Below are 16,012 nucleotides of genomic sequence, written 5' to 3'. Positions count from 1 at the left end.
CCAGATTACTTATAATATTAATAGTACAATAGTACAATAGAAATGTCATGTAAGTAAATAATTGTCATACTAAATTATTTAGGGCATAATGGCAAGTTTTAAAACAAGTCTCTAAGTGTTCAGTATAGCCACAATGCTGTTTTTTTTATTTTTTATTTTTCAAATATGTTTGATTCAACATTGGTTGAATCTGCAGATTCAGAACCTGTGGATATGAAGGACCGACTATATGCATTCACCATCAGCACACATGAATATATAAAGCAAACATTGATAGAAGATGCAAGAAACTGAGGGAAGAACAATAGCAGTACGAGACATCAATACCCCATCTTCAATAATGAGTAAGGGATAGAACAAGCAGACAGAAAATCAATAAGAAAATGGCAAACTTGAATGGTATTATAGACCAAGTGGGCTTAACAGACATATATCAGCCGTCTCACTAAACAGCAGCAGAAAATGCCTCTTCTCAAGTGCACACCAATGTTCTTCAGGCTATAGCACATTAGGCCACAAGATACATCTTGATCTTAAGAAGACCGAAATCATATCATAATTGTTTTCACAATGAAATGAAACTGTCAACTAAGAGCAGAAGGAAAAGTGAAAAATTCACAAATATGAGAAAAATAGAAATAGAAGTCAATAAATATCTTTAGATAAATGACAATGAAAATAGAATACACCAAAACTTACAATATTCAAGAAAAATGGTACTAATAGGAAAGTTATAGCAATAATTCAAAAGGAACAATCTCAAAGAGGCCACCTAACTTTACACATCAAGAATTAGAATATAAGGCTTCGGTTGTGGCTCAGTGGGTTGGTGCTCAGTTCGATCCCTAGCACCATATAAAAAATAAAGGTATTGTGTCCACCTACCACTAAAAAAATATATTTAAAAAAATTAGAAAACAATAACAAACTAAATCCAAAGTTATCAGAAGGAAAGAAATAATAAAGACTAGAAAAGTAAGTGAAATTAATGATAAAACAAAAACAGTCAATGAAATTAAAAGGAAGATTTTAAATTCTACTTTAAATTAACGAAACTGGCAAAGCTTTAACTGAATTAATAAAAAGAGAGAAAACTCAAATAAATAAAACCAGAAGTCAATGAGTAGGAAGGACACTGGTGCTACTGAATAGAAAGAATTCTAAGAAGTTAGTGTGAACAAGTACATCCTATGAATTGGACTACCTAAAAGAAATGTATAAATCCCCGAAAACATACTACCTACCAAGATTGAATCATGAAGAACTAGAAAATCTGTAAATCTATAATTGGTAAGGAGATTAAATCTGGAATCAAAAATCTCACAACAAAGGAAGCCTAGGATCAGATGGATCTATTGAATAATTCTACCAAAGAATGTGCCAGAGACATTAAGGAATAGGGAATAATCGTGAAATCAATTAATGAGCCTTACCTTACCCTGATGCCAAAAGTAGACAAAGTCACAGCTGAAGGCAGGGGTGAGGCTGACATCCTGAACGAACACAGGACACAGAGGTATAAAAGTCACATGATCACTTTATAAGAGACAGAAAAATGTATTTGACAAAACTCAAAATGTTTTCATTGTAAAATCCCTCAACAAACAAAATATGGAAGGAATTTGTTTTGATATAATAAAGATCACATGGGAAGAGGGCACAGTTAACACACAATCTTTTCCCTCTAAGATCAGGAACATGGCAAGGATGCTCATTTTTGCCACTTCTACTCAACAGAGCACTGGATGGAAATCCTATCCAGAAACAAATGGCATGGAATAGAAAGAAATGGTATCCGTGTCAGAAATGAAGAAGTAAAATCACCTGTTTGCAGATGGCACAATCTTACGTAGAGAAAATGTAAAAGAACAACACCAAAACCATAGAACTCAAAAAACTAATTTAGCAAAGTCTCAATGTATAAAGTCAACATAAAAATCAGTTGTACTTTTATGCACTATCAATATAGTATCCAAAATATTAGATAAATGAAGAAAATAATCCACTTATAATACCATCTCAGCAAATAAAATGAGATGGAAAACATGTGACTGAATGGATACTATAAAACGTGCATGAAATAATCTAAGGCAAACACAAATAAATAAAAACATATTCCATGTTTATAGGCTGAAAGACTTATTATTGTTAAAATGTCCACAAATCCAAGGTTATCTACAAATTCAATGTAATCTCCAGAACACTGGTCTATAAAAAGATGTTCATAACCTAATCATTGGAAACCATATGTATGTTATGTTGCAAAGGAGACTTTATAGATATGATTAAAGTAAGGATACTGAGATGGGAAATTTATTATAGATTATCCAATTGAGAATCAGACATAATTAAAAGATTTGTTAAAAATCTGTCTGCAAACTTGTCCTGATACTAATGAGAGGACAACTTGACTGTAGAGAGAAGCAATTGTTCTGGCTTTGAAGATGGAAAAAGTGGTTGGGCAGCTAGGAATGGAAGCATTTCTATTGGCTCCCAATAGGAAGGAAGCACATTTTTTTCTAAAGGTTTCCAGGGAAAATAAAATATGGCCTTGTAGACCCCTTCATTTCAAATACAGAAAACAGTGTTAAACTTCTGAAATCCCCAAACATCATATTTGAAGTCAGGAAGTGTGTGATAATTCGTTGCAGTGGAAACAGAAAAACTAATAGAGCAACTATTTTAAAAATATGTAAAAATCAGTGGAGATGCTTCTAGGCTTATTGTTGAAAGTGGCATGAAATAAAAGGAAAAATTGTGTTTATTCAAGATATTAAATGTTATGAGCACAATTTGCATGACTGAGTCCTACAAAGTAATGTCTTAGTCTGCCAGTCTCTGCCCAGGAGATCCAGAAATAAAATTATGAGCACAAACGTGTCTATGTATATATTCATTCTCTTCTCTTTGGAAAACATTTTAAATCATTCATTTCAAAGACGCCTCTTTTCAATATTTTGTTTTTCAACAAAGACCCAGTATATTCTCTAGTCCTAGACTGGGTCCCAGAATAAATTGTGTGACCTGACTCCGGAAATGTCTTTCAAAGGGTTGCTCACGCTGATGTGTTTTCACTTTGAAGATAAAGTTTTTTTAGCCAAATTGTGAGCTTTTGCCAAATCTTTTAAGTTATTTTTGTGCCCAAGTCAGCACTGATTTCACTGACTCCCTACCATTTCCTTCATCTGGTATCTCTTTTTTTTTTTCTTGTTTCATCTTGATCCTACTATGGTTTTTTTTCCCCCTGTGATTATTTATCTCTGTAACCTAATGATATATAACCCAAAATAAAGTTTTTATTTTATAATATATTTTTTGTTTTTTAGGATGAGAGTTGGGATATACCCTTCCAGTAGCACAACCAACTTATTGCTTATAACTCAAATGTTGAATGAGAATCTGAAAACCATCCAAATACGTTTTGAACCCCTGTTCAATAGCAAATGCAGGGCGCGGTTGAAGCCACCACATCCCTGCACCTATCTGGCCATATTGATATTATTATCAAATCGCTGCTATCAGAGATTACCACATATTGTTCTGCAAACAACAAAAATGTATTCCATTGTAGATCTGGAAGCCAAAAGTCCTAAAGTGAAATGCCAGCAGGGCACGCTCCCTCTAGTAACTTTGAGCTTTAGCTTCTGGTGTTCACCAACTATTCTTGACATTCTGTAGCATGCAGTTCCTCAGCCTAGTCTCTGTGATCACATGGCCTTCTTCCCAGGGCTTCCTTAGTGTCTTTAAGTCTATCTCTTCTTACAAGGGCATCAGTCTTTGGATTTATCACCCACCGTCAATCCACTGTGACTTTATCTTAAATTAATTGCATCTGCAAAGACCCTGTTTCCAAATAAGATCTCATTTGCAGGTACCCAGGATCAGGTTTTCAATACATCATTTGGAGGGACATGGTTCAAACTACAACATCCCTGTAAAGAGCTTCAGAAAGCTCAATAAACTATTCTCAAAAACAGCTTGCAATCAATAATGAATGTAATGTAGAGGAAAATGAACTAGGAAGGCAATAATTAAGAGCTGTTTAAAGCATGCATTCTGGAGCAAGACTGTGTTGGTATGAAGGCTGGCAGGACTTAATAGCTGTGTGACTTTTTTCACATGGCTTGGCTTTTCTATTTTGTGGGTGTCTTGTATGCAAAATGGGAATCACGTAGAACCAACCTCAGAAGGCTATAGGAATTGAATTAGATAATACATATGAAATGACCAAGAAATCTTAGATAATAAAGTATCCATTTTTCTGAAAACATTTAATTTTTTTAGTATTATGAATAGTGTGCATTGAGTTTGCATTTGTATAAAATATCAGGTTAGTAAAAGCAGTTTTGCCTTTACTCCTAAGAACATATTTAGTACACACCACCTACAAGCTTAAGGACTACAAACTATGAATTTTAGTGATTTTTGTTAAACTAATAATTACTCCCTAATGTCAAGCACAAGAAAAGGTTTAATGAATTTCTATTTGGTTTAATTTTTTCACTATGCTATTTTTTTTCTCTCTCCCTCCACCCCTTAATATAAATTCATATACTAAACATTTTGCATATTGGCATGGCTACGTTATTTTTTATTATCCTGAGATATGTAGTACATATAACATTCTACATTGCACTTCTCAGGTTTTTACCAAACTGTGGAAATATAATGATTAGGTTTTTATAATATTATATTAAGTGTACTTATTAAACTTATTTGACCTTTATAATATTTAGCATTTTATTTTGTTCCAAATTCTTATTTGAACGTGAAAATGTCTGACATTGTAAGGAGAAGGAAAACAGTATGTTTTTTAAATTAAGTTAAAATTCTGATGTAAAATTAAGTGCATACTCAGGGGGGAAAGTATTACTTCAGTACAGTACAAGAAACAGAAGCAGTGGCCAATTCCAGAAGCTCTGCACAGCAGATAAAGTTCACCTTTCATATGTAATAAGCAGTTAGGATAAAGTCAAACTTATAAGAATTTCTTTGCATAGGTTTTTACAACTGTGGATCCACATTTTTTTTCCATGTGGAAGTGGTTACGGTATAAAAAAGAACAATATCCATTTTATTTGCTGTTACATTTAATCAACTTGATTATTTCATTAGGTTCTGATTGCATAGAAGAGAAGCTGGATAATGTTGGGGTAGCACAACAGGCAAGAAACAGAAAAGTCTGAAAATTACCTGTTTTATCCTCGTTATAAATCACTTAATTTTTTTTCAAAAGTAAGGGGAAAGCATTAACATTTATTAATTATTACTTAATCACTTGTGATGACAAAATGAAAATGATGAATAGACAGGATCCTGCTTCCCTCATCTCTCTTGCGTTAGGTAATATTCTCCCCTCCGCTCCCCTCCAGAGAGCCAGATTTGGACCTTAAAGGACAACAATATGGGAAAGAGCTATGTTATATTTAGATGCAAATTATTAATCATGCAGGAGAAAAATCCAAACTGTTGTATTATGACAGACACATGTCATGAGATACATTACGAATTCCGTAGTTTCTTGAGCTGTCAATGCGACCTGACTTGCTAAAATTTTACATTTTCCTCCCTAAACAGAAACTCATTGTTCAAGACTATTCTAAAAGAATGCTGTAGCAACTCTCATTCTTGTATATATTTAGGTAATACTTTATGTACCATTTTTCTAGCATAATAGTAACTGGTAAGAAAGAAATACCTTCATCTACTGTCTTGAACCTCTTTTGAGATAGTCTCTGTTTTAAAGATTCAGTGGCATTTTTTTCCCCAAGGGGTGGGAGTAGGGAGTTATTTTTATGTTTCTCCCTAACAGAAGCATAATATTTGAAAGCAGCTGAAAATTTTTGTCACCTGTTCCAGGTATTTAAATTTATGTTTCTCATTTTTTCCCATGCATAATATATATTTATCTACCTTGGGTGAAAACAACATCAGAAGAAGGAGGAAAAAAAACCCACCAAACCAAATTAAACCAGCAAGATTAAGCCAAAATTTAGTTGCAGCCAGCTTGATCAGTGATGTTTTATTCATCAATCACCTGCTCTTACATTGAATTGTTTACGCACAGATTTCAAGCATAAATAGCAAATGTACCTCTTCATCTTACTTGGGTAATACCACAGGATAATGTGGTACCCATTAGTATATTAGATCCCTTTGGTGTTTAGGGGCTTTGTAAAACGACTCCTTATTAGTTATATTACACTTTTTTTTCTCATCAAATGAAATTAAAACAATTTTCGAGTGTTTTAAGACATAATGAGGCAATCTTTGAGTACCTTAGATACTTTATGTAAGTGAAGCATAACTGGAAAAAGTATTAATGCCTTTGTGACAGAGCACATCACGGATGAAATTTATATATTTATCCAAAGCTTATGGGTTATACCGCTGGAAATATTCGTCAGATTTTTCTTTCATTTTCTGTTATGAAAGTGATGAAAATTTACAAGGTTTATGCTTGTTTAAAATATGTGAGATGTGTAATTCCCAAAAAGGTGGTTCAATAAGATCGCCATGCAGAGGGACTATTGAAACAGAAATCTACAGAGGAAGAAGTCCAGATGGCAAAAATCACAGGGGAACATTCCAAAGAGAGCCACTATCAAGTGCAAAGGTCCTAAGGCAGAAAAAAAAAAAAAAAAAAAACTCGATAGATTCCTGGAAGAGAAAGAATGCAGAAATGTCACATAACATCCTCAATTTTACCTAATTCTAAATACACACTTCTTTTGTTTTTTCTCCTTTTTTCAGTGAAGAAGACTTTTATCTTTTTCCAGACTAGGAGAATTGAGAGATAATCTGGCAAATCAACTTTCTGCCCACTTGATTTTATATATAAGGGTAAAGGAAATGAGAGGGAGGGATAGACTAAGGAATGTTTATTTCTTTTTTATTTCTCCTAAGTAGTTATACATGATAGTAGAATATATTGTGACCTATTAGACATATGTGGAGCATCAATTCTCATTCTTCTTATATATGTACATAGGATAGTAACGTCTGATTCATTTTACTGTCTTTTCTCTTTCCATCCCCCACCTTCCCTTCATTCCCTGTGGTCTAATCCAAGTACTTCTGTTCTTCTCTAAGTACTCCCCCTTATTGTGAATTAGCATCTGCATATTAGAGAAAACATTCAGCCTTTGGGGGATTAGCTCATTTCAATTAGCAGAATATTCTCCAGTTCTATCCATTTACTGGCAAACGCCATAATTTCTTTCTTCTTTATGGCTGAGTAATATTTCATTGTGTGTATATACCACAATTTATGTGGCTGTGTCACTGTAATATGCTGATTTTACGTCCTTTTGGTATAAACCAAGGAGTGAGATAACTGGGTCAAATGGTGGTTGCATTCCAAGATTTTTGAGGAATATTCATAATGCATTCCATAGTGGTTGCACCAATTTGCAGTCTCACCAGCAATGTATGAATGTGCCTTTCCCTCCACCTCATTGCCAATATTTATTGTTGCTTGTATTCTTGATAATTGCCATTCTGACTAGAATGAGGTGAAACCTGGTGTTGTTTTAATTTGCATTTCTCCAATTGCTAGAAATTTGGAACATTGTTTTCATATATTTGTTGAAAAATCCTATTTCTTCTTCTGTGAAAAGTCTGTTCAGTTCCTTAATCCATTTATTGATTGTTTTTTTTTTTTGGTGTGTGTGTGTGTGTGTGTGTGTGTGTGTGTGTTAAGTTTTTTGAGTTCTTTATATATTGGAGATTAATGCTCTGTCTGAGGTGCAGGTGGCAAAGATTTTCTCCCATTCTGTAAGCTCTCTTTTCATGTTCCTGATGGTTTCCTTTGCTGTGAAGAAGCTTTTTAGTTTGATTCCATCCCATTTATTGATTCTTGATTTTACTTTTTGCTTTTTAGAAGCCCTGTTAAGGAAAGCCATTCCTAAGCCCACATGATGTAGCTTTCTGGGGCCGACTGTTTCTTCTATTAGGCACAGGGTCTCTGTTCTAATCTACTTAGAGGTCAGTCTTATGCAGGGTGTTAGATGGAGGGTTAATTTCATTTGCTACATATAGATTTTCAGTTTTTCAAGCACCATTTGTTGAAGCGGGTATCTTTCTCCAATGTGTGCTGTAAAACATATGAATAGTAACATAATGAGTGAACTCTATTGTTATAAAAAGGTGATATTTTAGCAAATAAATGATGGACATATTGGTTGACATATAGTATCAATACATTGGAATAGCAGTGGATACATAAATATATCAGGTATACATAATACAGTAGAATATTTATATTAAAATTATGACTTAAATATAAAAGGCTTAATAGGGAAAAATACAATAATCAGAAGAGGGATTTTATAAACATCATTGAGTTCCCTTTATGCCTAGTCTTTCTTATTCTAGATACTTCAAACTACCTTTATAAAATGTATGAATGTGTATTAATAAGCTGTCAAACTATACTTTTTTGTTTAAAAAGAGTAAGCTAACTCAGAACTGCATTATACTTTGTACAATAATAAGTCTGTAGGTAAATTCTAGCATTTAAAAAACAGTGAAAGAGCAAATGCTTTTTCAATGCAACTACAGGAATGTACAGTGTGACAGGAGAGAACAAGAAGTCTCAGATAAAAAGATGTACAACTTATTTACAGGCAGATTCCATTGTTGGCTATCTTATAGATTTTCTTTCTGCTCATAGTATATATTTTTTTCTGTAGTTAAAAAAACTACACTCATCAAGTAATGTAAAGTTATAAAAAGTGTATTCATGGGATATTTTACTACTTTTCCCCACTCCTGGCCAATAGAAATAGGCGAATCTCTATTTTTTCCATTTTAACATCCCCAGATTCTATATGAAGTTGGACACTCAAAGAAACCTCCACGAAGAATCATAACATACTTTTTTTTGAATAGCCTATGGTTCTTCATTCTTACAATATGACCTTCAAAGAGTGGTATAGTACAAACCCTTGGATTAGGTGTTAGGGGAGGTGCTGCTCATCCCACCTCTGCCACTGGAAAGCTTATGACAGTGGATAGCTCACTTCATCCCACCAACCCTTCTTTATAAACCAGGATAACTTCAAATATCCTTTCTCATCACGAATTATAAATTTCATTGAGAGACAAGCAAGTTGCTCATAAAAATGAATCTTCACCGTAATTATAGCCAACCCACAATGAAAACCTTCTCGGTAAACAAAAGTCTCTGCAAAGTCTTCAAGTCTTGATTTGTTTTTTCCCTTTTGAAATGTGGAGTGAGTTATGATGGCCACTTGGCATACTTGAAACCCTTCAAATTGTCAATTTCTTGCTCTTTCTAAAGCTCTGGAGGTCTGTTTTCTCTGAAATGTTTGTTTCTCTCAATTTGTAGCTCTCTGTAGGTTCCCCGCACTCAAAGCATAAAATGAAAAATACAAAGAAAAGTGAATAATCTTACCCAAAATTTATTACAAATAGCAATTTACAAGACTCATTATCACAGTATGAAACATAAAAAAAGAAGGATCATAATCAAAGAATGTGAGAAAAAATGTAGAAAATGTGTGGGTGCGTATCTAACTATCTCAACATCTGAATGCATGGTGCTGTGCTGTTCATGCATGAATCAATAAATACATTTCTGCACTCATTTAATAGTGTGTCATTGGAATTAAACCATACTTATAAATACTAATTAGAATTGAATCATTATAAAATGTAATGTGCCCAGCATCTTCTACTAGCCTGCTATAAATGAAGAAGCTCAAATTCATTGGAATTCATCAGTTTTTGTTTTATACTTTTATCGTGGTTTTATAATAACAAAATTTATGGGAGGGGGCCATCCCCAGGCTTCCAAAGACTATAAAATCTTATTAAAGTTGTTTTCCCGCAAGTCAAAGGAAAAGAGAAAGAAATCCCCTTGATACTCATGCACTGCTGAGTCGGTCAAATTGAGCCAATTGTAATTTTTCAGGTTGTTGAACTCACCAGGGAGGACATGAGCAGAGAGAGAGGAAGTGCAGAGGACACTCTATGCACCAGTTTCAGCAGAGCCCAAGTGATTTCTCAGCCTGCACTTCTGAACCCCTGCATCCTGGAGGTGAGAGCTCTTTAACACTCTTTAGTTAGAACCTAGGGTGACTTACTCAGGCCATTGGCTTTTTTTGATAATACAATTTACAGCCTAAACCCTCTCTGACTCTTAGCTACTGTCTCCTCCAGAACATACCTGACCTCAGCTTCTCCAAAGAAGATGGGAAGCTTTGGAATTCAAAAATGTCGTGGAAGATATCAATGGGTCCCAAGGTAGATGTGATCACACAGGTACACTAGAGAGAGCTGGGTACAACCAGGGAAAAAAAGACTAAGAAATATTTGTTGAAGGCTGGAGTTGGGGAGCATAGAGCATTGCTGATGAATGTTCACCATCTATACCAGGATTTCTCAACCTTGGCATTATTGGGCTCTTAATTCTTTGATGGGGTGGTTCTTCTGAATCTTGTAGAATATTTAGCGGCATGTGTGGCTTGTATCTATAGACGCCAGTAACACTTTTCCCAAGTTGTGAAAATCCAAAATGTCCCTTAACTTTGCAACTGTTGTGTGGTGTGGAGTAGGGGAAGGCAGCAACATGCCCCATGGCTCAGAAGCCGTGGTCTGTGTAGTCTTGCCTGCATGGTTTGGATTCCAACTCACAAGGCATCATAATGTCAATGGGTAATAAACTTAAAATGTTGAAAACACTGTGAATATATGACAAACCTTTCAATAAAAATGCTCTACTATGGACTGAATTTTGTCTCCCCCCCCAAAAAAAAATTCATACATGGAAGCCTAAACCTCCAATATGAAACTAATGAGAGATGGGGATGTTGGGGAATATTAGGTTTAGATAAGACTGTGAAACTAGCATTCCCTTAGTGGGATTAGTGTCATTCTGAGAAGGGACACCAGAGGGATGGCTGCTTCTCTCTCTTCCCATCAAGTGGGGACACAGTGAAGAGGCCACCTGGAAGAGAGGAAGGGAGTCCTTTTCCAAATCTGCATACACCAGCGCCGTGATCTCAGACTCCAGACTTCAGAATGGTAAGAAAGTAAATTCCTCTTCTTAAGCTACCCAGTTCATATTATTTTGTTATAATATTCTATTAGGGTTGGGCTAAATTGTCACACACACACACACACACACACACCCAAAAGCTCATGTATTGAAAACATGATATCAAATGTCACAACATACACAATTGAAATGATTACGTTATGAGAGCTCTAACCCAATCAGTAGATTAAGCCATTTGATGAATTAATCATTTGAATGGATTACTGGGAGGTAAATGTAGGTTGCATTGTAGCTGGAGGAAATAAATAAGTTGGGGTGTGCCCTTGGGAATTAAATTTTGTGTGTCTATCTCTATCTTTATCTCTATCACTATCTCTATCTCTATCACTATCTCTATCTCTATCACTATCTCTATCTCTGTCTCTATCTCTATCTCTCTCTCCTTCCCAACTGCCATGAGCTGAGCATCTTTCCTCTGTCCCAACCTTCCACCATAATGTTCTGTCTCATCTTGGGCCCAGAGCAATGGAGCCAATGTTCATGGACTACATCTCTAAAACCATGGACCCAATATAAACTTTCACCTGTCTAAGTTGTTCACTTTGGGTATTTTGGTCACAGGAATCAAAGGCCCAGAAAGTTTTCCTTCACTCCTTGTAAGATTTGTATGACATTCCCATGTTCTTTAATGCCTCCCTTTGTTCATTGAATGAAAATGCATTAGACATCCGCTACCTACTATTTATGGTCCCAGAGACGTGGTAATAAATAAAACTGACAAGGTTCCTGCCCTGAGAGAACTTTCGTGCTTCAAGAGGAAACAGATCATAAAGTGCATATCCATAAATGAGTGAGATATTTGTGGTTGAGGTGAAGGAAATTAAATAGAATGATGTGATGGAAACACTACTTTGGAATTAAGGAAATAATTTAACTTGAGTGGTCATGGAAAATGGCAATTGAGCAGACACAAAAGAAAGGAAAGGGCTGTCACAACCAGGCTGAGGAAGCATCAAGGGCAGGACCCTGATAGAGGGAGGCCAGTGGGTATTTTGCTGTAAACTAGAGGGAAAAAAAACCAGATATGAGAAGAACTAAGAGAGGTGAACCAGGTGACAAGGTGACATGGAACCTGTTATCAATCATGGTAAGGTTTGGATTTTATTTCAGTGGTCCATCATGCTTCTCAGTTATACTATCTCTAATAGTCAAGGACGTTGGACTCTCTCTCCCTTATTACCATGTAGCTTTCGTCCTTGATCAATAATTTAATGCCTTTTTTATTTGAAAAAAATGTATAAAAATCTATTAAAGCGGACAAAAACTTATGGCTCAAATAATGTCACAAAATTAAATGTGTTGATGTTAATAGTGAGCGTTATTTAAGGGTAGTGTTGTCAGAACATTATATGAATTGTATCTCTTATTCTTCACAACAGGTTTTATTTCTCCTATGTGGATCAAGAAGATTCTTGAACACAGCTTTGAAGGCAGAAAGAGAGAAGGGAAGGCAAAGGGAGAGTACTGGGGATTGAAATGAAGAAAAGCATGTTAACCGCATTTATTCATATGTCAAAATGAACTGCATCATAAGTATAATAACTATTTTATGCATTAAAAATAAAATGAAAGAAAAGAAAAACTCATAATAAAGGGGACAAAGGACCTGAGGAAACGGAAATAGTGTGTGCAAAAAAGAGCTATTCAAAAATCCCAGAGTGGAGGTAATAACAGTAACTACCTGTTGTTAGAGTGTAGGGTACAAGAAACAGGAGGAGAAGAAACCTGGGGACATAGATTCAACATTTATTTAGTGGAGGTGATCTTGAATCTCAGATTCCTCATCACTAAAAAGAGACAACACCATTTTCATAGAACTATCATGATGGCAACAGGAATTAATTTATCACAGAGGTCTGTACAAAGTAAGCATTAAAAATACTGTAAGATGCCGTGCCATGTGCGGTGGCCCACTTCTGGGATCCCAGCTGCTTGGGAGGAAGATCCCAAGTTCAAAGCCAGCCTCAGTGACTTAGTGAGGCACTTAGTGACTCAGTAAGACCCTGTCTCTAAGTAAAATGTAAAAAGTGGTGGGGATGTGGCTCAGTGGTTGTGCACCACTGAGTTCATTCCTTAGCACCAAACCAACAAACAACAAACAAACAAAAACAACAAAAACCACTGTATATAATGTATACAGCCAAATATCAAAAGAATGCTCATTAGTGCACCAAGCTCCCTTTTAGCATATTTCTAGTAATAACGGCACCACGGTTCTCAGAAAGTATCCCATTCTACGTTTTGATGAATTACTTGAATAGGAAGACAAAGTTGGAGGGGATAGTTAATATACCAAGTGAGAGAATAAGCTCTTGACAGGCCAAAGTAATTAATCTTAATGTATACTCCTAAACTTACATTCAGGGAAAAAAATAAGTGTATCTGTTTGAGATGAGCCAGATGTGGGTGAACAGCCAGCCATTCACATAAAATATCAAAGGGCATTTCTGGGTAAATGCAAGCTCAATATCAGATCAGAATTGGACAGAGTGCCAAAAAGGCAGATGCAGTGGTATTTCAATAGCATTCAATGAGGTATGTGTCCAATATAAGAAAGTAATTACTTCATTTCAATACAAACAAAGAAATTTGCAGTAACAGAAAATGGGTGATATTTATAGATTTTTTTTTTTTTTCGAAGGATTGCATCTTTGAAATCAAGGACTGAAGTGGTCAGTCTTTTAATACTGGAAACCCATCTCTACTTAGTGTCTATTTAGTATGGAAGGTGCCAAAGAAAAATTTCCTGAAAGATGTGAAGAGCAATATTCTGAAAGGAAATGGAGCTCAGGACATTGACCTCCGTCCCTTCTTTTGATTCCTATAATTCCACTTGTGCTAAGGAGGCCAGTAGACCAGTTGGCAGATCTTTTCAAGGAAGTTGACCCTGAATAGTTTGCTTTTGACATATGGCCAATGGAAAGTCAGACTGCAATTCATCTGGGGAGTCTGGATGAAATGTGTAATGATGGGCATGACATGTACTCAGCAAGAGTGGCACTAACCCATCCAAGGGAATTGGAATGCTTACAAAGAGGACGCTCCAAAAAGAGGGTGCGGAGAAAAGCGCAGCCTTCATTTGAAATATACCCTTGGTGAATTTCAAGAGACTGGAACATGTTTTAAGGAAATCTGGGCTGGCTTTCAAAAACAGGATCCATTTATAGTCTATGGGGGAAAGTCACAGGAGGCAAAGGAATGCTGGCTGAGATTCACTCTGAATTCCTTGATTTTCCAAATCTGAAGCTCAAAGTCAAATGCAAGCCCTGCCAACTACTTGAACCATGACAGGAGTTAAAAGGTTTTTATAAGTCCTTGAAAAATTATACTGCTGGTGGTAAGTACTGCTTGACGACTTTAATTCTGCAGCATCAATAATGGTGTCTGGGGTTGGATAATCCGTAGGGTACTCCCCAATTTTACTCCCTGAATTTCTGCATGAATTCCTTGTTTTGGAAAGGTATTATTCATTCAGGAATAACTGTTAAGTGTTTTATGTACTTTGGTTTTCTTGAAGCCATGACGATTATCACTTGCTTTGCATTTTTAGAGCTAGATTTGGCCCTCGGCAGCCATGAAATTTTGTAAGAGCATTATCAAACCTCTTTTCAGAAACAGACACAGAGACTTAGACAGGAAGATGGTGAGCACGGAATAAGGACAGAGACACCATTAGCTGTATTATTTCTGAGTTCAACTGATGGATAATAGATGACAATAAATCAACAAATAGAATCACCCATCCAAGTGATTTTTATCTAGCAGGACTTTTTTTTTTTTTTCCCTATAGATGTCTTTCTTCTGTCACCCATTCTCTGTTGTTGTTTTTTTCTTTCTAGCAAACATGTCTCTTGCTCACAATTTCAGAAAGCCTGCTTCAAGCTAAGCCAGTCTTGCCAAAATATTACTTTTTTTAGCCTTTTCCACATGCTAATGCTCCTTGTCCGTGCTCATCTTTAACCTATTTCATAACACTCCTTATAATAAACTGGGTAAGCTGGATATGCTCCTAACGACTCCCAAATTTCATTTACACAGCACAATAGAATCTATTTCTCACTCACTCTAAATGTTTCATGCATGCCAGCATGGGGCTCTGCTCAACATTGTCACCCAGGGACCCGGGCTGTCAGAGGCTATGCCATGTTATAAGCTGCACCATCTGTGAATCTACCCCTCTGCAGGAACTAAAGTAGGAAAAGAGAAAGTATAGAGACTTGTGCAAAGATTGATCAAACCCTCTCTTGAAAACGGATATAAAGTGGTCGAATTGAAGATGGTCAAAGCAGAAGAGAAAGACAAGAGTTTTCTAATGGAGGGGAAAGAGGCAAAAGCCCAGGTGAGAAAGACAAAGTTATCACCAGGATACATAAGATACCCAGGCCCGTGATGCACATAGGAGGCAGAGGTTTAAACCTCACATGAGCATAACATGACCAACACTCTACTTTAGAAAGAACTCACTGGAAGAAACATAAGGATCACAATGGAGAACTGAAGAACAATGACAAGGCCTAAAATGAGATGAAAAGAATCATCCCCTGATTCAAGTTTCAAATCAGGACGGTGGCAGTACACTGGGGAATTTATAATGAAAAGAAGATAGTGAAATCTGGTCACCGGAAGTGGAGAAAGAGAATACAAAGAGAGTTTTTATAGATCAACCAGAAGGTAAAACTTCAATGTGCAGAGCAAGAGAATATCCATGATATCCTTGAAACATGTGGCATGGGGATTTCAATAAAAAAAATCAATGGTTTAAATGTAATTCTTCCATTTTGTGCACGGAGTGTCCTATATCTCAGGAAAACGATCAATCCCATGCAAATGGTCACACTAAGGAGTGGGTTTCACCATGGACAAGTCACTGAGATCAGGTTGCATATGGAACACTGTCTGAGAAAGAGATTTTCATGCAGGAAATGTATT

The 16,012-nt window shown here is 35.9% G+C and overlaps 1 long non-coding RNA gene across 1 annotated transcript in view; it reads left to right on the top strand.

Annotated features, from left to right (window-relative positions):
* The window catches only part of LOC144370879 (uncharacterized), a 284,846-nt gene that overhangs the window by 255,951 nt on the left and 12,883 nt on the right, over positions 1-16,012 (top strand). Inside the window, exon 2 of the long non-coding RNA XR_013430937.1 lies at positions 9,938-10,063. This is a non-coding gene — a long non-coding RNA (uncharacterized LOC144370879). The remainder of the gene's footprint in view (positions 1-9,937; positions 10,064-16,012) is intronic.

The sequence above is a fragment of the Ictidomys tridecemlineatus genome, chromosome 15, assembly GCF_052094955.1.
Source record: "Ictidomys tridecemlineatus isolate mIctTri1 chromosome 15, mIctTri1.hap1, whole genome shotgun sequence".
In the NCBI taxonomy this organism is placed as follows: domain Eukaryota; kingdom Metazoa; phylum Chordata; class Mammalia; order Rodentia; family Sciuridae; genus Ictidomys; species Ictidomys tridecemlineatus.
This window is presented reverse-complemented; position numbering and strand designations above follow the sequence as displayed.